Below are 23,039 nucleotides of genomic sequence, written 5' to 3' on the forward strand. Positions count from 1 at the left end.
CATGGGAGTGTGTGTGTAACAAAATTCTAGCCAAAGACATGAAAAGGAAAGTCTTCTGGGGACCTCTGGGACTGCTTTGTGGTTTTTATTTAATAAAAGGATATGCTGATTGGAATGTAGCTGTCTTGTCTTGATGAGCAAAAGGCCAAGAGAACCAGCAAGGTGCTAACCCAGAGCCCTGAGCATATTAAGCTTATGTTCCAACCCAGCAGTCACCAACCTTTAGACTTTTTAGTAAGTGAACAATATACATCCTATGGTCTAAGCCACTGCCACATAAGTCTTTGGTTAATCATATTAAGCAACTCTCATGGACACATAGATGTAGCCTCAATTCTGACAGTTAGTACAGTCTAAAAACAAACGAGCAAAATCAATGGGGTAGTATAAAATAGACAATTTTCCAAACCAAAAAGGAAAGTATGAAAAATGAATATGCCATGTGGGTTCAATGACTATTAGGTGTCTTTATTGTTACATCTCACTTTCGTACTGAGATAATCCTAGCCTAGGGCAATTTCACTTGCTGTCAAATGAGAGGTTGGGAAGACAGTATGATCTGGCTGAAAGAAGATAGAAAGAAACCTAAGGCATTAGAAATATGGTATTGGTTCTATCCTGATTTTTCAGTAGTAACTGATAGCCTTTAAACAACATTACAAACATAAGATAGTTAATCTATATTAACAAAAACAATAGACATATTGTGGAAGTACATTAAAATAAACTACGTAATTAGATTAGGAATTATTTGTGCAAATGAAATATAAATATTACTATCTATATATAGTCAGGATCCACACTTAGCTTCCTGTAAAAACTATTCTTTGTTTTTCAAATTGGGACCTACATTAAATTTTAGTGGAAGGAAAATAATAGTTAACTTTATTAATCCAGAATCTTAATTTTAAAAAGAAGCAATAATACCAATGACCCAGAATATCTTTTGCTCTCCTTGTTGACATTCACCATCTGCACTTCTGTGATCAAATGGCTGATACTAGGCCATGAAGAAAACGGGTCTATTCCCCTTTACTTGTGATGCTTATAAACCTTTTTCTTTTAATCTCCCTAATGTTTTTAAAACAATAACTTCATTTTCTTTTATCCTCTATACCATGTATGATACTTGAGAAATAATAGCTGCCTAATAAATCTTTGATGATATACCAAGTTTTTAACCTCACTGGAGATAGAAAATGAAAACAATAAGGTAGAATTTTTTTACCTAGCAAAATAGCATTTTTAAAGGAAAGTTATTAGTGTTGAAGAGGATATGATGAAATACGCCGTTTTTATTCAATGCTGGAAGTAGAATAAACTGACATAAATATATACCAGTTATGCATGCTCCCCATATGTGAAATAAAAAAAAAATTAATTCATGGGTAGGAATTAAATGAAATAATATATCAAAGCATCTAGCACAATGGCTTGTTATATATTAATAGTAACACATGAATCCTGATAACCTACAAGAAAAAAGACAAGGAAGTAATAATAGAACAAATTTTTATACTTCTTTTAAATTTTGTGTCTCTTGCTTGACCATAAACTTGGGTACCATATTTATCCTGTTTAATATTATACCCTGATATATTATGCAGTGCTCATTGTAATGTCATTCAGAAAATATTTGTTAAATTCTCATTTAAGAATGAGAGTTGCTCATATATATGCTCATTTATTGAATGTAGATGGCACTATTTTTTCCACTAATATTCATTAGTTTTTGATATGAAATCTCTATTTTGCAAAGGGGGAGAGTGGAGAGGGGAGACTCTTGGATTATTTCCTTTTATTAGCCCAGTCTGGGGGAGTGCTCTAGGAGATATGGAAAGTTGTCAGATGATCAACAGGTATCCTCAAAATTCTATCTGCGTATAGGAGCTCCCTCTAAGAAAGCCCAGGTGGGAGGGCAGTGAACCACAATGTAGATTCAAGCTAATGGCATATTAGTTACCCGTAGGTTACTCTAGATCACTTTTCTAAATCCTATTATGCCTGGGCTGTAGAATTCTGGGGAATTCTACACCTGGGGATAAAGCATTACGTCCTTCCCCAGGTGTAGCAGTTGCTCAGGATAGGATTAAGGGTGGGGCAGCACCAAAATGGAGTGCCCACCCTTATCCTTCTTCCCAGGTGAGCAATTGCTGGAGACAGCACCAAAGCAGGGAACCTTTGACACAAGAAGTGCCCGAGATGCTAACTATCTACCTAACATTACCATTGCAAGAAGTCAACAGAACAAACAAAAACAGAATAAGACAAAATAGATGAGAAAGACAAGAGCCTCTGGTTGAATGTTTGGTTGGCACTGTAAGTGTTGAAGATCTCCCTCTTCTCAATACAGCAAATAGCCAGGTACTCTAAATTTGATTTCTCTCTACTCTGCTATGGAAAAAAAAAGTATTTCTTCTTAGGAAAGACTTTGTGTAGTTGTGTGGTTTTAAAGCAAAGGTCAAAGGAAATAGGGAGCAAGTATAGGGGAAAACTTTTTTTTTTGTTTTTTTGTATGGTTTTCTGGTATATTTTTCCTGAAAGTTTCTATACATCAGAACATATATGAATTAGCTTAATTTGTAGGATTATAACTAAATGATATTATTATCAACAATATTATTGTAAGAGTGCTTATCAATGTACCATGTGTGATCAATGCTTTCATGGATCTAGTATTTACTTAGAAATTCCTTTTTCCTAATGAGATAATGCTCAATGTGTTACCTCAATCCATACAATTTCACTGGGAAGTCAAAATGTGAAGATAAAAAAAAATTAAGCAAATAATAATAGCAAATTATTGTTGAGCCTTTTCTATATATTTTAGGTACAATATTAAGTAGTTTATATCTACTAATTTATTGAATCCTCACAGCAACCTTATAAAGTGGGACTATTTCCCCATTTTACAGATGAAAAAACTGAGGTTAAGGGAGCTTAAGTAATTAGTCCAACACCACACAACCATCAGGTTGTGAATTCAACAGCCTGGCTCAAGAAAATAAAATCACTTACTAAATGTTAGCTAATCATAATATTTACTTTAGAAATAAAACTTACTTTTCATTTCATTGATTCCTTTATGCAGATTGTAAGTAAACATTAACACGAATTTTCGAAGTTACTTTTTCTAAACAGGAAACCAAGTCTCAAAATGAGTAAACTATGTGCAGAGATACTTGCATGCCCTGAACAAGAGGAAGAAGCCAGAGTTGTCAATCTGTCTTCTATTATTCCAACAGTTTTTGTGGTTTTATCTGGCAGTTCTGTGGGCTGCTTTGTTAACTTTGAGTTGAATCTTCAGATTTTGTCTCTTTGGAGTTTTTAATATTCTTCATTTTCTGACAATTTCTTATAAATAGAGTAATCTGTATTCAGTATTGTACTGATTGTTTATAGAGTTTGGCTGTAGATAATGGAAATGTCTTTTGTAAAAAAGTATCATTTTATTAAGTGGAAGGTGGGCTTTGTTCTCTTGATAACTTTTTGACATTGAGACTGCCAAAAGAAGATGGATTTGTATTTTAAATGCTTTGAAGTTGGGACAATTTAAATAAGGGAAATTTCAAATGTCTCATTGAGACACAGCAAATTCCTTCATCGCCTGAAGCAGATAGAGAAAAAAAGGCTGACTCATTTGAGTTCTACTTTTAAATCTGTTTTAAAATTATAATGATGGAGTGTTTGTATGTGTTAGGAGTTTTCAGGTTTAGTAACATGCTGCACTGAAAACCAATAATATGAATGCTAGTTGATAACATCAACATCTTTGGGTTTTAATTTTTTAAGCATTATCTACAAGTTGGAGCTTTAGAAGGTAAGACTTTGAAGGGATATTAGTTTGGCAAAATCACTCCTAGAGAGGCTCACATTAAAAAAAAAAAAAAAAAAAAAAAAGTTTACCATATTTCCCTCTCAATGTTTTATGTAGGTGAAATCAGATAAAAAAGCAACTTTTATAGGACACTCGAATAATGAAAAATATCCTAAGATGAAGCCCAAAGAAGAATATATGGAAAGATACAGGGTTATGGCTTTTCCACTTCCATTTCTAAATTAGTTAATATCCACCTTGTTTGAACCCAACCCACAATACAAAATACATATTATATTATGATTCACCACCCATCTCCAAATGTGCAACTAAAAGTTTCAGAAAATATTCCCTGTGATGCATTCTATTTGCTACTTGTTTTTCTGCTATCGTTACCATTTCATTTAAAAAAAAAAAAAACAACAAAATACTGGTTATTACCACTAATTGAACTTCATGATCCACTACTTAAGTTTTTGAAGTTTTGTTGTTGTTGTTGTTGTTGTTGTTAACAATACCCATGAAATGTATTTATTGCAGCTGAGAAGTTAGATTTTTTATGCTCTAATCTTAGAATTCCAAAAATAATTTACAATTAATACACACATCTCTGTTAGTGCCCATAATGTCTCCGTTGCTATTGAAACAAAATGAAAAAAAAAAAAAAGAGGAAACTAAATGAGAAAAAAACTTTCATCATGTCTTTATGTTATAGAAGTATTTTTAAAAATTTGTTGTTGCTAGATGCACTGATAGTTATAGTCTATCTACTGTCCATTAATCACATGAAAAAAATGAAGCAATGTCACAGTTCATTCTTCATAATTTTTTACTGCACAGATTGTGATGGATTTAAATTCCAGTTTAGAAATAAGGCTTTAGTACTTAAGAAAATTTACCAGTGAAAGAATGGATTTGAGATCTGTCATTCAAATTACAAAAAGGAATTCTCACCCAACTCCTAGCACATATAAGTGCCAATTTCTCTTGGCTTTTCCTTTAGCAGAAGAATAACTAGAAGAGTGCCTGGGGCCACATCACCACTGTTCTGCTTCTGAATTATCCAGTGTCTGTTTTGTCCTGACAGAGGCTATTTACCCTTGCTGGAAAGGGAATCCTTACAAAGCCCTAGGGTCCATTCAGGCTTGTCATCCACCAAGACCTCCCCAGTAAATGTCTGCTTCAATCAAATTTCTCAGAATTCAGAACTGGTTAAACCTTATATTTCTTTGGGTTCTGATGAACTCTTTGCTTTTTATTCACAAATGTTGCAGATGTTTTTAATCCTGGATAGAAGCAGAATAGTATGTGCCATTTCAGGTTCCAGAGTTACATCTTCTTTCCATTTCCATTTCTCTCTCTCTCTCTCTCTCTCTACATATATATATATATATATATGTGTGTGTGTGTGTGTATATATATATATATATATATATATAAATAAATTTTTTTTTCCAGAGCCAAATACTACAAGGGAAGAAAATATCCTTCTTTCCTTAACTGGAATGAATAGAGTTATGGTTTTCAGGATTTTACACATTTCTTGGATACTCCTAATATCCATAAGAAATTTTACTTCCACATCCCACGCTTCTCTGCCACCTCCTTTAGTAGACCATTGAGTGCGGAAATGCAGTCTAAAAGTGCTGTTATATTTCAAGGAGTTTCTGCTGAATGTCCTTCCCTTCATCTGGTAACCTTGAAAGCACTTTCTCACAGTCTACAGACTTGTTCAGGTGCTCAAATTCAGAAAAAAACATTTCCATCTCTCTTTTTTCACCGTCCTTCTCAGTTCCCATGGTTTTCTGTCTTGAGTGACTACTAGTACCTCGGCCTCTTCCTGTGATGAGAGGCAGCCTCCTCTGTGGGCCTCATGTGGTGGCCCTTAATACATAGGGTACACAACACCTCAGGGTTCTACTCATAGAAAAATGTCAAGTTCTGGTTGTGCTTCTTGCACAAATACATCTGTTTCTGCGTGAAGTGGAATAGCTTGACAATTGTAATCATCTTTCTCAGCCAGATATTCCTCCTCAAATGCCCTTCTTGGCATTGGTAAGAAGGGACAGGGCAAGAGAACCCATCCTATAGATCTGCCCAGGGCTACTGGATGCAGGAATAACAGAAGTTTTGCCCACATTCAATGGTGACAGGGTCTCTCAGGTAATTCAGACAGATGAACAGTTGGCTTCTGCATGGCGGCATCCTCCCAAGGCTGCTGCAACTGCCATTGGGCCCAGGAATGAAGGTGTGAAGTGAGGTAACTTTTCTTCAGAGATCTCACTGCCCTTCCCATCCCAAGTATATTTTCTTTAATTAAGGGTAGTCCTTGATGTCCTATAAGACCTGTTCCTCCATTGCAGAGGCAGATGCCTAGAGGAGCTCTGCTTATGACCTGAAGCCAATTGCAGATCAGTTGGGCAACTAACTGCCCTTGGCAGCTTAGAGATATGGAGCAAAGCTCAGACATTCTTTCAGTCAGAAAGCAGACAGCACTCAAAAGTGCCTATTTGTTCCCGGAACAGGTGGCTCTTAGCAGTTCTGCGAGATCTGCCTCTGAACCAGATCTCAGAGAATGATTTCTGAAGCCAGTCTTATTGCAGGTTGTGAGGTCAGTGATGTAGCCATGGCATAAATACCCAACAAGAAGGGTAGAACTATTAGAATCCTGCCTATTAAATATTGCTTGCTGGTCCTTCTTCCAGGAGGGAGGGCAGGTGTATGTTATGGCTGAATAAATGTTCAGAGGTTCTGGTCGGTGAGCAAGGGATCTCTTGTGATTAAATCAAGGGCAAGTGGGCCAGGCACTAAGATAATATACATGATCTCATTGAACTTTTGAAATCCTTCTTCCAGCCTCTCCAGCAAGCTTTAACTCCATCCTTGCTGAGGAGGAAACTGAAGATCTCAAAGGCTGAATGAGGCCTGGTCATATTCTTACCTAAATATGTGCAACTCTGGAGCCCACCAATTTGTTTGGAAGATGAGATTGGCTTTCCTTTTCCCTTTATGCCTAACCTATGCCATGCTAGCCACTTTTGTAGTTGCAAGAAAGCCATAACACAAATTCGGGGTGGTGTAAAAGTTGTATTCTCAGATGATCTATCTTATAAAATGGAGTTTCTATGTACTTAAAAAAATATAAATTTTGTCAGAGGCCTGATTTTGATGAACACAAGTTTACTGTGTCCTCCTTTTCCAAATATTTTTATATACATTTAAAGCATCTGTTTCAATAATTTGTAACAATTCACTAATTCAAAAATTCTTTCATTGAGAAGCATGACTATTTTCAGGTAACTGTTTCAAAATGTGTTGGCTGAAGGCAAAAATTATTTTTATGAAGGCAAATACATTTATTTTTTTCTGAAAATATACACGTTAAAATTTTGCCTATTAATGTACCACTTGATTATATTTATTAAATGATACAATTAAACTATTTGTTACCTCTTACCCTTTTCTTCTCATTTCCTAAGAAATCACTTCGCTCATAGGGATCTACTCTAATCATCCTAAATTAGTGAAGCTAACTGAAGTCTAGACATTGCAAAGGTTTTCAGAAGAGCCACAGATGTGCAGATTTGTTGCCTGCAACCAAATGAAGCCTGACGCTGATCCGATGCCTGCGTGAATTCTTGAGCATCTCAGCCCCACTTTGATGCCACTTTCAACCCCCCCTCACATACATATTCCCTTTCCAGGATGCTACTGTAACCTGTAGTCTATTTAGTTCCACTATACTTGTCCATAGCTGCATCTGTATCTATCTCTATCTCAGGGCATTTTATGCATAGCTTTTTAGCATTTGCATCTGACTCTATTCTCCCTATAACTATTATGTTTCAACATATGACTCTAGTTGAGAATTTGGTCTTGTGTTCTTTGCCACTGGAAAGAATCATGGGACAGTGCCTGGGTGAGTTGCAAAGTTTGGTACTTGCTTCAGCCATTTTTTCCTTACCTATTTGTAGCCTCCCCTATCTATTTAACATCTACAATGCAAGTATTGACCTGACTTATGCTACATCTCACCTTCTCCCTTATGTCTTCTTGCATTTGCAGTTCCTCTATATAGATTGTCCACAACTCATCTTACTCTCTAGCAGTTGGATAAAGGAAATTGCTGGAAAATAAATCACATTTTCCCTTCAAGTTATAGTTAAGATAAATAGATATGTTTCTTTGGAGAGAAGTCTACGCTGAAAAACTTAGTTCATTATCATCTCTATTACAACAGAAAAACATAGTATATGGTTACTTTGCCTATCCAGATATTTTTGTAAATCTGTACTCTGACATCCCACATATTTCAGAGTATGTCCTCTTTGATGGACATTTTCATTGTTTTAGGTGATAATGTCAAGTTTTTCCTTGAGGTGACACATCCTAACACAATTTTGTTAAAACTGGACCAGTCTCTTAATTTCAAATATTTAATTATTTTAAAATAAAATAGCATCAAATTTATCAGTTCACCAGTTCCATCTACATAGAAAGCTTATTTAAAATAAGTAGAATATGCATGCTGAGAATTTCGGATCTATACCAATTTTGTTGACTATTAGATTTCTAGCACCCAACATAAGGTCTACATTTAGACAATTCTTCATATATTGGTAAAATTAATTAAATAAACTAATGCTCATGTCCTCAATTCAAATGCCAAAAGTAAAATAGACTTAAAGAATATTTATCTGTCTGTGTTGGTAGAGGAATTCGTAATCTATTTTTTACAGGATAAACTATCATGCTCTCAGGAAAAGAAAAAAAAGGAGAAAAAATAAAGTAAATAATTCAATAGAATAATGCTATATATTGTAAGTAATGCTTAAGCTTTCCTTGATTATTTCAGTTTATTTTCCCTTAGAGTTTTTAAGTATTACAAAAGATACTGATATTAATTGTTCTAAAGCATAGCTTCATTTTTCTTTCAGAGATGCAGGATGCTTCCATGAACCCAAATTGGAACACTTTAAAGATATTTATGTTAATCAGTAGCTACTTTGGAGCACATTCATCCCTGTTACCCTCTTTCATTTAGGAGTGTGCTAGTAAGGGGGAAATGAGCTTGCAAGCTCATCCCAGCCCTCTCTCTCCGCCTTACTTTAAAACAGTTTCTTTGAAACACTTTAGTGCTACATCGTATCTATATCCTTGTGCAGCTGGGGCATCCTACAAACCTTTCTGCTTCCCACATTTGAGGAAAGGATGGGGCCAACCACTCCTCACTCAGTCTGCCTTCTTCCATCAGGAGTTAGTGTGGTGGAATAACAATCGCAGCGTGAGACTTAACACAGGGAAAACAGTCCCGGTCAGAATATGAAACAACGAGCTAATCGTTCTAAGGACAGGAGACATCTAGCCATGTAAATCTCCCTCCAGCTCTCCTGAGAGTCTCTGAACAGCTTCTCCCTCAAACGCTGTGCCATATAGCCAGACCCCGGGTCAGGTAGCATCTCAGCAGGTTAAAGAAAACAAGTTCTTTGGAAATAGTACTCAAGTTGAGTATATTTCCAGTGTCGGCCTGCAAGTGGCCCGAGCATGCCTGCATGACAGAGTCTCACGGTAATGCTTCTGAGGAAAGGAGATTGTAAGGCTGTTCCCACTCTGACAGTCACGCAGAGAGACTCTGCTGGCGAACTTCTGGCCTAACTCCAGTCATTGCACATTTGGAAAGGGTTTCACACAAAGGTATTTTGTGCATGAATAGTCTAGAGGAATAGGTTTCTGGACCAACTGGTGTGTAGCTAATTTTAAAAAGTCAGTTTACCATAACAATTATTTTATGGACTGTAGAGCCAATCTCATTAAAGAAGGAAGGGAATCATAAATTAGAGTAGAAGCAAACACATTAATATGCCTAATGCTTCCTCTCTTAACATGGACATTACAAATAAGATTAGGAATACAGCTTTATCTTGTCGTTCCTGTCTCCCTTATTTAAAAAACATAAAAATGAATGTTTAGTGAAGGTTTTCAAATACGATATCTCTCAAATTCTTCATTTGGTTTCTCAGGAACATTTACAGAATATCTACTTATTTGTTCAAAAACCTCTTCAAAGGCGTCCTAGTTATTTTATTAGTTTACTCAATTATCATAACCTCTTTTGTTTTATTGAAATATTTTGAAATTCTTATGTATTTTATTTCTCCCGTGGCCACCCACTTTCTTCTAAAATCCGTTTTGGAATTAGAATGAATTGCTTAAGGCTGTTCATGATAGCTATTAGAGGAAATAAAATATGTATGCCCCATCACATGTTTTGTTGCAAGAAGCTCAATATTTTTAGTCTCATTTATTTGGTTTATTTTAAAATACAGGCTGTTGTGTGTGTAATTTTTTTTTTTTTCTGAGGTGGTTAAAACATTCATTTTCTCTTTTGTTTATTTCTCTCTCCTCTCACAAACTTTCTCCAAATGTTCAAATATATTTTGAAATTTTATATATGCTTTTTTTTCCCATTAGGAAAAGATTGTAAGTATCTATGTAATATAGGCAAGGTACTAAACATTTATGAGATACATTTCCCCAGTTTTAGGGATAGTTCTAAAAGTCTCTTCTCATAAATCTTACTACTAAATTCCCTTTTTATTTGTTCATTTATCCCACAAATATTAATTGAGTATTTATATATCTTAGGCAGTGATGGATTCAGAATTGTAGCAGCCTGAGCTCATATAAGTTTGGAGCCTATTTTATATAAAATGCTATGAGACATTTTACAAAATGACAAATATTTAGCAAAAAACTATGAACTTGTGAACACATTGTTTGGGGCCCTTTCCAGGGTCTTGGAAGGGGATTTACAGTTCAAGAAGGGGCCCTGAAGCTTAAGGACTTCATTATCTTCATAAGATATATGCCTCCTATTTCAAGCACTATGACCAGTGCTGGAGATAGAGAGATATAGAAGATATATTACTAGGACTACCTTCATGAAGCTTATAGTGTAGAGAGAAATATTTAAACCTCATATCCTCATAATCAACATTTTTGTTCCTATTCTACTCTGGGTAATCTTTTCACTTTTTCAGCTTCTCCTATCTGATCTCCTTTCCCATTCTACACACCGTGGCTTCTGGTACCCAGCTCACTGCACTCAATTCCTTACTTTTCCCATCACATCACATATTATTCATGCCAACTTTAGCCTTTGTTAGAACCTAGCTTAATCTAGCATCAGTGCTTTGTTTGTGGGTAGCTCATTCTACCAATGCTTATTATAAACTCTCAAGAAACCGAACTGTGAGCATTCTCACTCCATGGCTATTTGAAATAATTTTTTTTTTTTTTTTTGTAAGCAGCAATTCCTCCTAGGTTATACCAGGTAAAGAGTCATATTTATGATCATAAATTAGTGTTTTATGACTTCTTTCTCAACCCATGAAATCTGTATACCATCAGACTCCTCTAAAAAGATCTATGCATCTTTAAGGGCACGTAGCAAAAGCTCTACCCAGACGAACTCCTTGGCTGCTGTGATAACTGCTCTTAGATTCTGGTGTGCTGTCATTAAGTCTACAGTTATGGCCATTGTCAAAGTTCACAGCGTTTCTCCAAGGTGCAAACATAGCTGTGATGCCTAATGAAGTCTACACTGAGACTGTAATGCTCAAGGTCAAAGAAGTTATGATCTGAACCAAAGAAAATGTCCAGAGTTTTGACAAAACAGCTGGAACATCTTCTAGCACTGCAGAGGTTGAGGCCCTGATGCACTAATTGCATGATTAGACAATGTCTCAGAAAGTCTGTAGTGGAGAAAATAAGAAAACAAACATCACCATCACCACTAGATATATTTTTTTTTTTATGTTATAAGAAAGTTTTCAAGCATACATAAAAGTTGAAAGAATTTTTAGTGACCATTATATAACCACTACATTGATACTTCTGCTAATATTTTACTGTTTTACTGTATTTGCTTGACCACATCTCTACCCATCTATCCATCCAAATTGTTTCTTTGATACATTTCAAAGTATACTTTTGCCTACATTCTTTTCAGCCCACATAACACTAAAACTAGAGTGAATGGGAGTATTTTTGGAAGTGAGGACTGTTAAAACAGCAATTTTCTCTTTTATTTCTTGTGCAATAAAAATCTTGTTTTATGGTTATTGCTTTCTTTAATTTTTTTCTAAGAAGGTTTGTTGTACTTTTTGTTCTGGATTTCATCATTTACCTTCAAATTCAGATTGTTCTCCACAACTCCTTAAAGGACTTGGTGACCTTATTCATAGTCTACTTCTTTACCTAAACTTCTATTTTTATTATGGGTAGCTCTAATATTGATTAGCAACCAATTTACATGGATGTAACTCAGAACTTGTTATGACCTGGACACAATTTATTGGTGAGATTATTGGGAGGCAACACTCCATGGCATTTTTTTCACATCATTTTGGCTTATCTTGTCAAAGAGTTTTGAATAACAAATAGCTTTAGAAACTTTGTCCCTCTGGATTGGAAGACTGATTAGTTTCCTGCCCAGTATAGCATAGAGAATATCTTACTGCCTGAAAACATTCCATTGTGTTCAAGTTTTCTTCCTCTACACAGAGAAGATTTGCTTACATTCCAGGGTAACTAGAAAATGATTCCCTTGGGAGCAAAGGTTGGCCAAGGTTGCTAGAGCTGCCTTTTAGATTTGATGCATCCTGAACACAGTGTACCTTAGCTGTGCTCAGCATCCACCTGTGCCTGCTTTAACATGTTAAAGCAACTCTCACACCACTCAGACTTCACTAAATTACATTTCAATGTGTCATCCAACACCTGGTTTCGCTTTCCTTCATCTGATGCCTTTTGGCTCACAACTTGTCATATAGCCCTTATCTTAAAATTCCTCAAATACCTTGTTCAACTGGTGCACCCATACTGTAAATATCCTATTCATACAACAAGCTGGTATCTCTACTCTTGCACTTAGAGTTTTGAACTCTGTTAGCAAAAAAGGGAAGGTAGGGTTGACATTTAAGGAATATGATGACTTTAGCTGGGTCATCAATCCTACCACCAATTTTTATATTATTTTATATTGTTTTTATATTGTTTGCTTTATATTGTTTGTTTGTTTAATCTTGCTCTAATGCCTTTTCTTTTGTATTCCTTATATAAGCTATAAAATCTATCAATGTTTTCTCATGACTTTCAAGATAAAATCCAGACTTCTTAGAATAGTTAACTTTCTGCATGGTCTGGTTCCAGACTGGAATGCAAGTCTAATCATATTTCACCAATACAAAGGACTTGCAGTTCCCTGAGTAAGGGGTGATCTCTCATGTTTGAGGTTTTGCAAATGCTTTTCTTCTCTGTGTATTGCACAGCTCTTTCCACCCAGTGGAGGTCTATTAATGCTTCCAAACTTGGTTCAAACATCAACAACTCTTAGCATGGCTTTGAGGACAGGTCTACCTTGATTCTATCCCTTACTTAGTTCAGACAAGGTACTTAACATCTATAAATTGTGTATTCTTATAGAATGTATATAATTATGTTTTTTAAGTTTGTTGTTAATAATAGTTAAGCTTTACAGGTAATGGATATGTTACCCACAATGTCATTATATAGTTTACATTTAGCCTTGCGTCAAGTCAGATCACAAGAAAGTTTTCTTTTGCCTTACTACTTAGTAAATTTTTCATAATAGTCCACATAGGTAAACAGCTGGCTTATAAATGCTGTATCTGTATGCACAATAATTTTTAAAGTAAAAATAAAAGATTTATTTTTCAACTCAATATTCATAGAGTAGGGTACCATATGACAAATTCATTTTGAAATTTAATGTCTTAAAATTTTGTATCTCTTAAAAATTGGTACACTTTCCTCCATCACACAAAATGAATTATGTAACTCTGGAATGTTAAAAAGCTCAGAATTTAGAACTAAAGTTAGTGTATAAAAGATAACTACATTCCTTTCACAGAAGCCTTTTTTAACATTGCTTTGATTTTTCTCTATGTATTCTAATAACCCTTTAATGCTCAATATTTTTCGAAATAGGTAGACATTCACAGTGAAATAAACAGGAAATAACTAATTCTGTTTTGAAAGTGCAGTGTATACCTTCAAGCAATTTGTTATTCAAAATGTTCAAAATCGTCTTAGATTAAAATGAGTAGAATAAAAACACTGAACTTGATAATGACATTTCAAAAAATAAAGGATGACTTTGATGAAAGCATTCATGATTTAAAATTCTCCTGATAGTAACAAAATGCTATCCTGTTTAAAATACGCTTTCAAATAAATTTCATTTGAGCCTCAGAGCACCTCTGTTGAGAGAAGTAATAAGATCCCACCCATTGACTCCCTCCATAGATTTTACCAGAATCTTTAAAATCCCAAGGTGTTTTATAATGTGACCACTGTCCATTTGGGTAAATAAAAAGTATTAGTTAATTTTTTGGTCTTTGGATTGGCTGGAAATTCTTACTAATTGACCTGCTTAAGAACATTTGGAAAGTTGCTTCACCTCTAAGTGCCTCAGCTTATCCATCTGTGAAATGGAGATAATAAAACATCTACTGAATGGTGCTACTGTAATAATTAAATAAGAAAGCATAGGTAAAAAAAAGAACTTACAAGAGTGTCTGGCATTTAAAATTTTTCAGTATTATTAGCTATTTTTATTATAGGTTCTGAAATTAAAAAAAAAAAAACAACTGTCCACAGTTATCAATGTCTGCCAGGGGTATATAGAGGGAAAAAGTCATTATTGTATGTAGTCTAGAATAATGCTGGAAGTAGAGAGACTGGTTGGGAGGATATGATGTCAGTGTAAAGCAGTATAGAAATTATTACAAAACACTTGCTTTGGGGAGGACAAGTTATAAATATATGTGATTTTTATTAAGTAATAAAATAATGGCAACTTTCTAAGCCATGAAAAAGTCTCCCTAAAGTTTACATTTAAAGACTATTTCTAAGAAGTGTCTATTTCTTGAGAGTTCAGAAAAGCCAAGAAGGTTCTGTAAATATCAAGAATCCAGTATTTGGGGTTTTTTTGTTTGTTTGTTTGTTTTGTTTTTTTGCTGTTGTTGTTAGCACTTTTAGTTTAAGATACCTTGAATTGAAATAAGATCTGAAATAAAAATTGAAATAAGATTAAAGATGATTTAAAAACATATGAGATTAGTGAAAACTCTGGCATAACAGAAGGAAAATAGTACAGAAACAACATGAGCCCTGAAAGACTTATATCAATTCAAAAATATTGTTTATCTAAATAAATCTCTGGTGTGGTCTGTTGACTGACTTTCTAACATCACAAGTATGAGATGTAGTAAGATATGATAGTTGCAGTACAGATGCCAAGGAAAAAGAGAATTAAACATTGATTCATTATTTTTGCCAAGAAGATATAATTGAAATACAAGGATAGTATTTTAAATATTATAGTTAGAAGTGAAATAGAAAATAGTTGAATTGGAAGTTTAAGCTATTCTGAACTAACATAATGTATAATTAGCCCCCAAATTCAAATTTGTAATGTAAATTTTATTCTTCAAATTTTGAGATTGTAATGTATTATTTTATGTTATGATAATTATGCCGAAATTAAAAACCATTTGCTTGATCCTCTATTCAGTCCTTCATTCCCAGAATTATTACAACCAAACTCTATACTAGGAGGCTAGCTAGTGAAGCAGGACAAGACCCTGTTTATATCCTGTTTCAAACCCTTTAAATAACGTACCCTTGGACAAATTGCCATGATCTGTCAGAGCTTCTGTGTTCCAATTTGTATAACGGAGATTAGAGTCCATACCCCCAAAGACCTACTATAATTGAAGCATTGTATAGAATAAGAGCTCAATAAATGTTTTAGAGATATGTATTACACAGCTGAGCCATTTTTGTGCAATGGAAAGAGGAAAATCGTAGAGTCCATTAAACCTTGTTTTGCTCTGTCCTCTTTCTGTGGCCTCAGGAATATTAATGAATGCTCCTAAACTTCAGGTCCCTCATTTGTAAAAATGGAGTTATTCATACTTACATCAAAAATATGTTGTGGCTATTAAACAAGGTAATGTGTGTAAACTGCCTAACACTGCTCTTGACATAGAGAGTGGGCTCTCAATACATGATCGCTCTTCTTGTTATGAAATTACCTTGTAGAAACTCTTAAACAAGCTAGTTCATGCATGGTATTAAAAGTGAATTTAAATAAATATTTAATCATTTAGTTTCTGTTTTTAAAAATTATAGGTATGAATGAAATTTTATATACCAGAGTATAAACTTTCAGTAGTGTTACTGGCATTTGTTTTCCAGTTCAGAACAAATCAGTTTTTTTTCCCCTCCAAGATAGGGTAAGGAGAGATTTGTTATTGTGTTTCTAGGATGGGAACTCCTTTAGCCTGGAGACAGGATAAACAAGTGTTTGTGATACTCCAAGTGGTAATAATAACAATAATAATAGTAGTCAAAAAATACTGGAGTACTAAAGATATAGGAGTTGTTTCACGCATTTTACATATATTATCCAATGTAATATTCTCAACAGCCTCAGAATAGCTACTCTTATTACCGTCATTTTAAAGATGGATACTTTAAGGACAGAAAAGTTAAGTAACTTGCCTAAATTCACACTGTAATGCAAGTTACTGACCCTAGTGTAAAAAGTAGGGATTAGTAGGAGAACAGGATGGCAGAAATCTAAAGAAAAGACTAAAAAAGAGAAGTGAGAATAGGGGTCTTATAACTACCATTTTTTTAATGCTGGCCTTCAAAAGAAAACTCAGAGTGTTTTTGTGTGTTTTGTAATAACCATTATCACTATCACCACTTACTCATCTTCAATTTTCTTTTCTTCAGGCTCCAATTGGATTGAGTAATCATGTCTCCATTGATGAAGTTATTATCACACACTGAGGTCCTCAAATTGGCAAACTCGGTGACCAGTTCTTAAATAGCCTCTGAAGTCTCAGCAGCACTGGCCCGGTAGATGCCTACGTGGACTTCCTTCTGCATGAATACTTCCCACTCTTCATTTTCTTTTGCACTGGTCATTTGCCCATCTCCTCTGCTGGCTCTTCCTCCTTTTTTTACCACTGAAACTCAAACTATTCCAAAACTTCCCCACATCTTCTACACTATGCTCAAACAACAGCAATCAATCACAAGATACTAAATATTCCTTCTATGATAATAATTCTAAAATATAGATTCCATGATTAAGTTCTTACCTGCCCTGCACACACCAACACTTTCATCCTCTGTCATCTGTATTTCAGATAATGGCACTGCAGGCTACCCACTTATGTAGATCAAAATCCTAGGAGTCATGCTTAATTCTGCTTTTTATCTTCACAGTCACCTTCAAGGCCAGTCACCACTACCTTTAAACTGTAATGTACATTTGACCATTTCTTAGTATCTCCACAGCTATACTCAAGTGCAGTGGTCTAGCTACTGGTTTCCCTGTTTCCTGTATTCCCCCTCCACAGTTCCTTCTCCAAATTGCAGTCTGAGTCATCTTATTAGATCTGCTGTTAGATCATATTGCGATAGAACAAAAGTAAAACTCCTTACCTGGTTTGTAAGTAAGGAAACCAGATTGCCTGGGTTAGTCCTTATTTACATGGATTGTCCTAAATGGCTCTAGCCTTTACTCTCAGTGCCTTTTTATGTCTTGTTAATAGTGTCCCTTTCACTCGAAAAATCTGTTAAGGGGTCTGGTAAAACTAAGATGCACACTAAAGAGAAGTAATAAAATGATCCTGCTATTGAATACACGCTTTTAGAGATGACTAGAGAAATACTATGTGAAATGTTTATATCACAGCTGTAATGAAGCCCTGCCATAATAATTGAACTGGCAGTTCAGCTGAGGCTCACAACTACTCATTAGAGATGAGGGCCTCTGAATTGATTAAAAAGAGATTTCAAGGAAATCTCTAAGTGATTCTTATCCAGCTTCAAAAAGGAGATGAAAAGCATAAAATGGGTGTGGTAGGCAGAATAATGGCCCCACAAAGATATCCTCATCCTACTACCTGGAATCTGTGAATGCCTCATAAATGTGATTAAGTTAAGGACTTTGAGATGGGGAAATTAGCCTGAATCATTCAAGTGGGTCCAATGTATTTACATTGGTGCAAAAGTAATTGCGGTTTTAGCATTGTTGAAATTTGCCATTTGATACTGGAATACATTCTTAAATAAATGTGGTTATGTAATATATCATTTTAATGCACATTTCTCACTTTATATTTTTTGCTAATGACTTATTACTTGATGTTTATTTTATATTTATTTCGGACTATGGAAATGATATTAGACAAAAAGCAAATTCCAGCGATTTTCTTATTTGAGTTCAAAATGGGTCTTAAAGCATCAGAGACAACTCGCAACATCAACAATGCATTTGGCCCAGGATCTGCTAACAAATGAATAGTGCAGTGGTGGTTCAAGAAGTGTTGCAAAGGAGATGAGAGCCTTGAAGAGGAGCAGCCAGTGGCCAGCCATCGGAAGTTGACAAGGACCAATTGAGAGCAATCATTGAAGATGATCCTCTTATGACTACATGAGAAGTTGCCGAAGAACTTGATGTTGACCATTGTACGTTTGTTTGGCATTTGAAACAAATTGGAAAGGTGAAAAAGCTCAATAAGTGGGTGCCTCATGAGCTGACTGAAAATCAAAAAGTTCTTGTTTTGAAGTGTTGTCTCCTCTTCTTGTGCACAATAATGAACCATTTCTCGATTGGATTGTGACATGTGACAAAAAGTGGATTGTATAAAACTACCAGTGACAACTAGCTCAGTGGGTTGACGTGCTTCAAAGCACTTCCTAAAGCCAAACTTGCACCAAAAAAACGTCATGGTCACCGTTTGTGGTCTGCTGCCAGTATGATCCACTACAGCTTTCTGAATCCCAGCGAAACTGTTACATCTGAGAAGTATGCTCAGGAAATGGATGAGATGTACTGAAAACTACAATGCCCTAAGCCGGCATTGGTCAACAGAAAGGGCCCAATTCTTCTCCAGGACAACGCCCAACCGCATGTTACACAACTAATGCTTCGAAGGTTGAATAAATTGGGCTACGACATTTTGCCTCATCCACTATATTCACCTGACCTCTTGCCAACTGACTACCACTTCTTCAAGCATCTCGACAACTTTTTGCAGGGAAAATGCTTCCACAATCAGCAAGATGCAGAAAATGCTTTCCAAGAGGTCTTAGAGTCCTGAAGCACAGATTTTTATGCTACAGGAATAAACAAACATTTCTTTTTGGCAAGAATGTGTTGATTGTAATGGTTCCTATTTTGATTAATAAAGATGTGTTTGAGCCTAGTTATAATGATCTAAAACTCATGGTTCCAAACTGCAATTACTTTTGCACCAACCTAATAATCACACAGGCCTGTAAAATGTAGAGAAATTTTCCTAGCTAGGTCAGTCAGAGGGAGATGTGACTGCAGAATAATGTTCAGAAAGAAGCAACATTGCTGACTTTGAAGGTGTAGGAAGGAGGCTACTAGCCAAGAAATGTGCATGGCCTCTAGAAGCTGGGAAAGCAAGGAAGCATATTCTCCCCTACCTCCAGAGAGGAACTCAGCCTGATAACATGACTTTAGCTCAGAGAGATCCATGTCAGACTTCTACAGAACTGTAAAATAATAAAATTGTTTTGTTTCAAGCAACTACATTTATACAATTTGTTACATAACAATAGAAACCTAATAAAATGAAGGAAGTGGCAAGATTATAATTTTGCCTTTTCTCAGTCACGGCTAAGATTATGAGAACAATTAATTTAAGGTCCTTGAAGCCAGTGATGGTTCCCTTCACAGTTTTATTGCTAGACTTTAGAATATGGCCCGGGACAGAGATCAATGTGTCTGAGGTTTAGATGTCTGTACTTCATCTCTGAGGAAGACTCCACTGATAGCCTCTTATAAGAAAAACATCACTGACAAGTCACTTAGAGATCTGGGACTCACTTGGAAAGCCAGGCTGTGCCAGGACAGAGACTTAACCGTATTGCTTGTCATCCGTGCTGTCCGTGAGTGATAATGCCAGGTACTCAGGACCTCTGCCCGTCTAGGCATTGGGTTTATGGAATCCTGCCTTCCATTCTCTTGAGCTCAGAGGCTTTGAGTTTCCATGTCAAACCCCTCATCCACTCCACAGAGTTCAGTTCCCGTAATATCCTAGAACAATTATAAACCCTATGAGGCTCACTGTATCAATAAAAAACAAGTTTATCTACCTATTTTGGGGCTCACACTGAGGCATTTTAAAACACCTTGAGATGGGGAAAAAGAGAGAAGACACTCTTGATATAAATGGTTACATGAGACAGTATCAAGAAAAGTCAAGCAATGACCTGAATCACATTTCTTCTATCCTCTCATGGATATTTTAAGTCATCTCAAGTAAGAGTAGATATTGTATGTGTACCTGCCACTCTCATGAAGTCTTACTAATCATTCAGTGCTGCTTCACATCTCTTGAATTACGGAACGTAGATTTTTTTTACCTGAACTATTGTTACTAATATTCACTAGAATTTGATTTCTCAATGTAAACATTTTCTCCAAGTTTCACAGACATTTTACATACTAACCTAAGAAAATCCATGAATGAGATTTCTAAATTTAATTCCTTCCATTAGTTGATTTTAACCGGTGTCCAGAAATCTACAAAGATGCTCAATTTATTTTTTAGTGCTCTCTCGCCAGTCACATCATGACAACTTACAGAAACCCACTTTTTGTCAGTGTGTAACGCCTATGTCAGTCCTACCTTTCTTTTCTTTTTGACAAAAATTATACGTATTTATGGCATGCAACCTTTTTGAATTATCCACTAGTTAACTTTATGTAATGATGCTTTTCTTGGTAAATCTTCCACCTTCTACACATCACTTTTTTCCCCCTCACGTGAAAATTCAACACACCTTGAAACAATCGCAACGAATGATATATTTCAACCAAATTCTTGTTAACAAACAGTCTAGAGGGTATTTGGGGTAGGAGGTTATTAATGAAAAATCAATATAACAAATATTAAGCCATTAAATTGTGAACAAACTTTTCCAAACTACTTAAATCTCATTCTCCTGATTGTTTTTCACAGCGCCCTGGGAGGTGAAGAGTGAGGGGTTCTCTTTATTTAGTTTTCCCACTGGCTTCTGTTGCCTGTGCAGTTGGCAGCAGAACTCACAGTGACTGGTTAATGTGAATGAAAAGAGGCAGCACCCAGAAGCCTGTTAGAAAAGCAGGAACAGTGTTTAGAAAACAGTTTTGTTCATTCTCACGGAAAAGGTGCTCATCTTTTGCTACTTATGGCATCAGGCTAGTCAGTCATCTCTGCTCCCCGTCATCACTATTACAGTCTTCCTTCCCTGTCCCTGTTTCCTATTTTCTAAGGCTTTAAAACTCAACCTCTATCTTCACTGGTAGTTAAATACATGATTTAACAGCAACAGTGTTTGGCCTCATTTACAATGACTTTTATCTCCGCACGTTTTAATCTTTCTTCTGCAAAATTGGACCTTGGCATTATCCAAAATTATTACACCTCTGCAAACACTATTATTTCTAAAGAAAAGATTCTATTGTGTTAGAAAAATCATACAAATTTCTCTGCCAATTCTGCTCACTTTTCAAAGTTCATCATTTTCTTACAAAAACATTTAACTCTCTTAATCCTCACTCTCTATCATATATGCCTTGTAAGATCCCATTTCAGCTTGATTCATGCTTTGCCTTCTCAGCCACTATATCTAAACAACTGAATATTCCTGGAGAACGACATCAGACTGCCTGGTTTTACTTTCTACTGCTTGTTTTCACTTACAACTCATTACCATGGACTTCAAAGGGTCACTCAATTGCTCTAAAATTTTATACATTTTTCTGCTCTGTAAGTAAACAGTTTTATAGCTTCTTTTTGTTCAGTATTCCTACACCCCCTTTTCACCTCACTCTCAGCTGATGACCTTACCCAGACAATGAGACAATAAATGTCTTCAGAAAAGAACTTTACTATCATCCTAACCCAAACTGTGTAAACAATAACTGAGAGTTACTGACTACTGACTATATGCCCGGCATTTTATATATCATCTCATTTTATCCTTATAGCAAACATCTAAGGTACTTTCTGTTGTTATTGCAGATGAAGAACAGGGAAGTTAAATAATTAGCCCTGATTACAATGGAACCTGGCGTCAAACCCAGATGATCTGACTCTAGGGTCCATTCCTCAATCACTGAAATTATACTGCTTCCAAGCTATAAACTGATATGCACAACCTTGATTTTTTGATGTAATCTGCTAAGTAGCTGCTATGTGCTAGACTGTGTTTTATGGTATTGTGGATAATAACAATTACACGAGAAAATATCTACCAGAAAATAGTAATTATTATCAACATGTTTGTGTTGTTCAAAGGGTACAGGATTCTGTCAGGAGATCAGTGGTCTAGTCTTTGTTCTGAATTTGATTAACTCTTTTATCTTCAGTAATTCCCTTATTGCCACTGGGGCTTAGTGGTACCATTTTTTTTTTTTTTTAAATGAAGAAGATTGAATAAGCACTAAAGACCCTTCTAGCTCTAACATAATAAGATTTTTAATCTTATGTACCAATTTTTTTCTGGTTATATGGTGAATTAAAGATAACCAGACCTGGACACAGTGGCTCACACCTGTAATCCCAGTGACATGGGAGGCTGAGGCAGGTGGATTGCTTGAGGCTAGGAATTTGAGACCAGCCTGGGCAACACAGTGAGACACCATCCCTAAAAAAATGAAAAAGGAAGACAAAGCTGGGTGTGGTGGCACATGCCTGTAGTCTCAGCTACTTGGGAGGTTGGAGCATGAAGATTGCTTGAGCCTAGGAGTTCAAGGAGAGATTGAGTTATGATGGTACCACTGCAGTTGAGCCTGGGAGACAGACGAAGACCTCATCTCTAAAAAAATAAAATAAGATATAATAAAACAAAGATATCAAGAAAACACTTTACGTTCCAACAACTGAAATGTTGGGTCTATGTCCCTGCTTCTTGAATATGGGCAGGCTCTGTGACTACTCTGAAAGATAAAATACAGCGGAAGTGACATCGTAGCACTTTCTATCCTTTTGGCATTTATGCTTGAATCCCTAAGCTGCCATGCGAGAAGTTTGATTACCCTGATGAACAGACCACATACAGAGGCCCTGAAAACTGATAGTGTGTGTGAGTGGCCCTA

Source organism: Eulemur rufifrons, chromosome 4 (assembly GCF_041146395.1).
Source record: "Eulemur rufifrons isolate Redbay chromosome 4, OSU_ERuf_1, whole genome shotgun sequence".
Taxonomy (NCBI): Eukaryota; Metazoa; Chordata; class Mammalia; order Primates; family Lemuridae; genus Eulemur; species Eulemur rufifrons.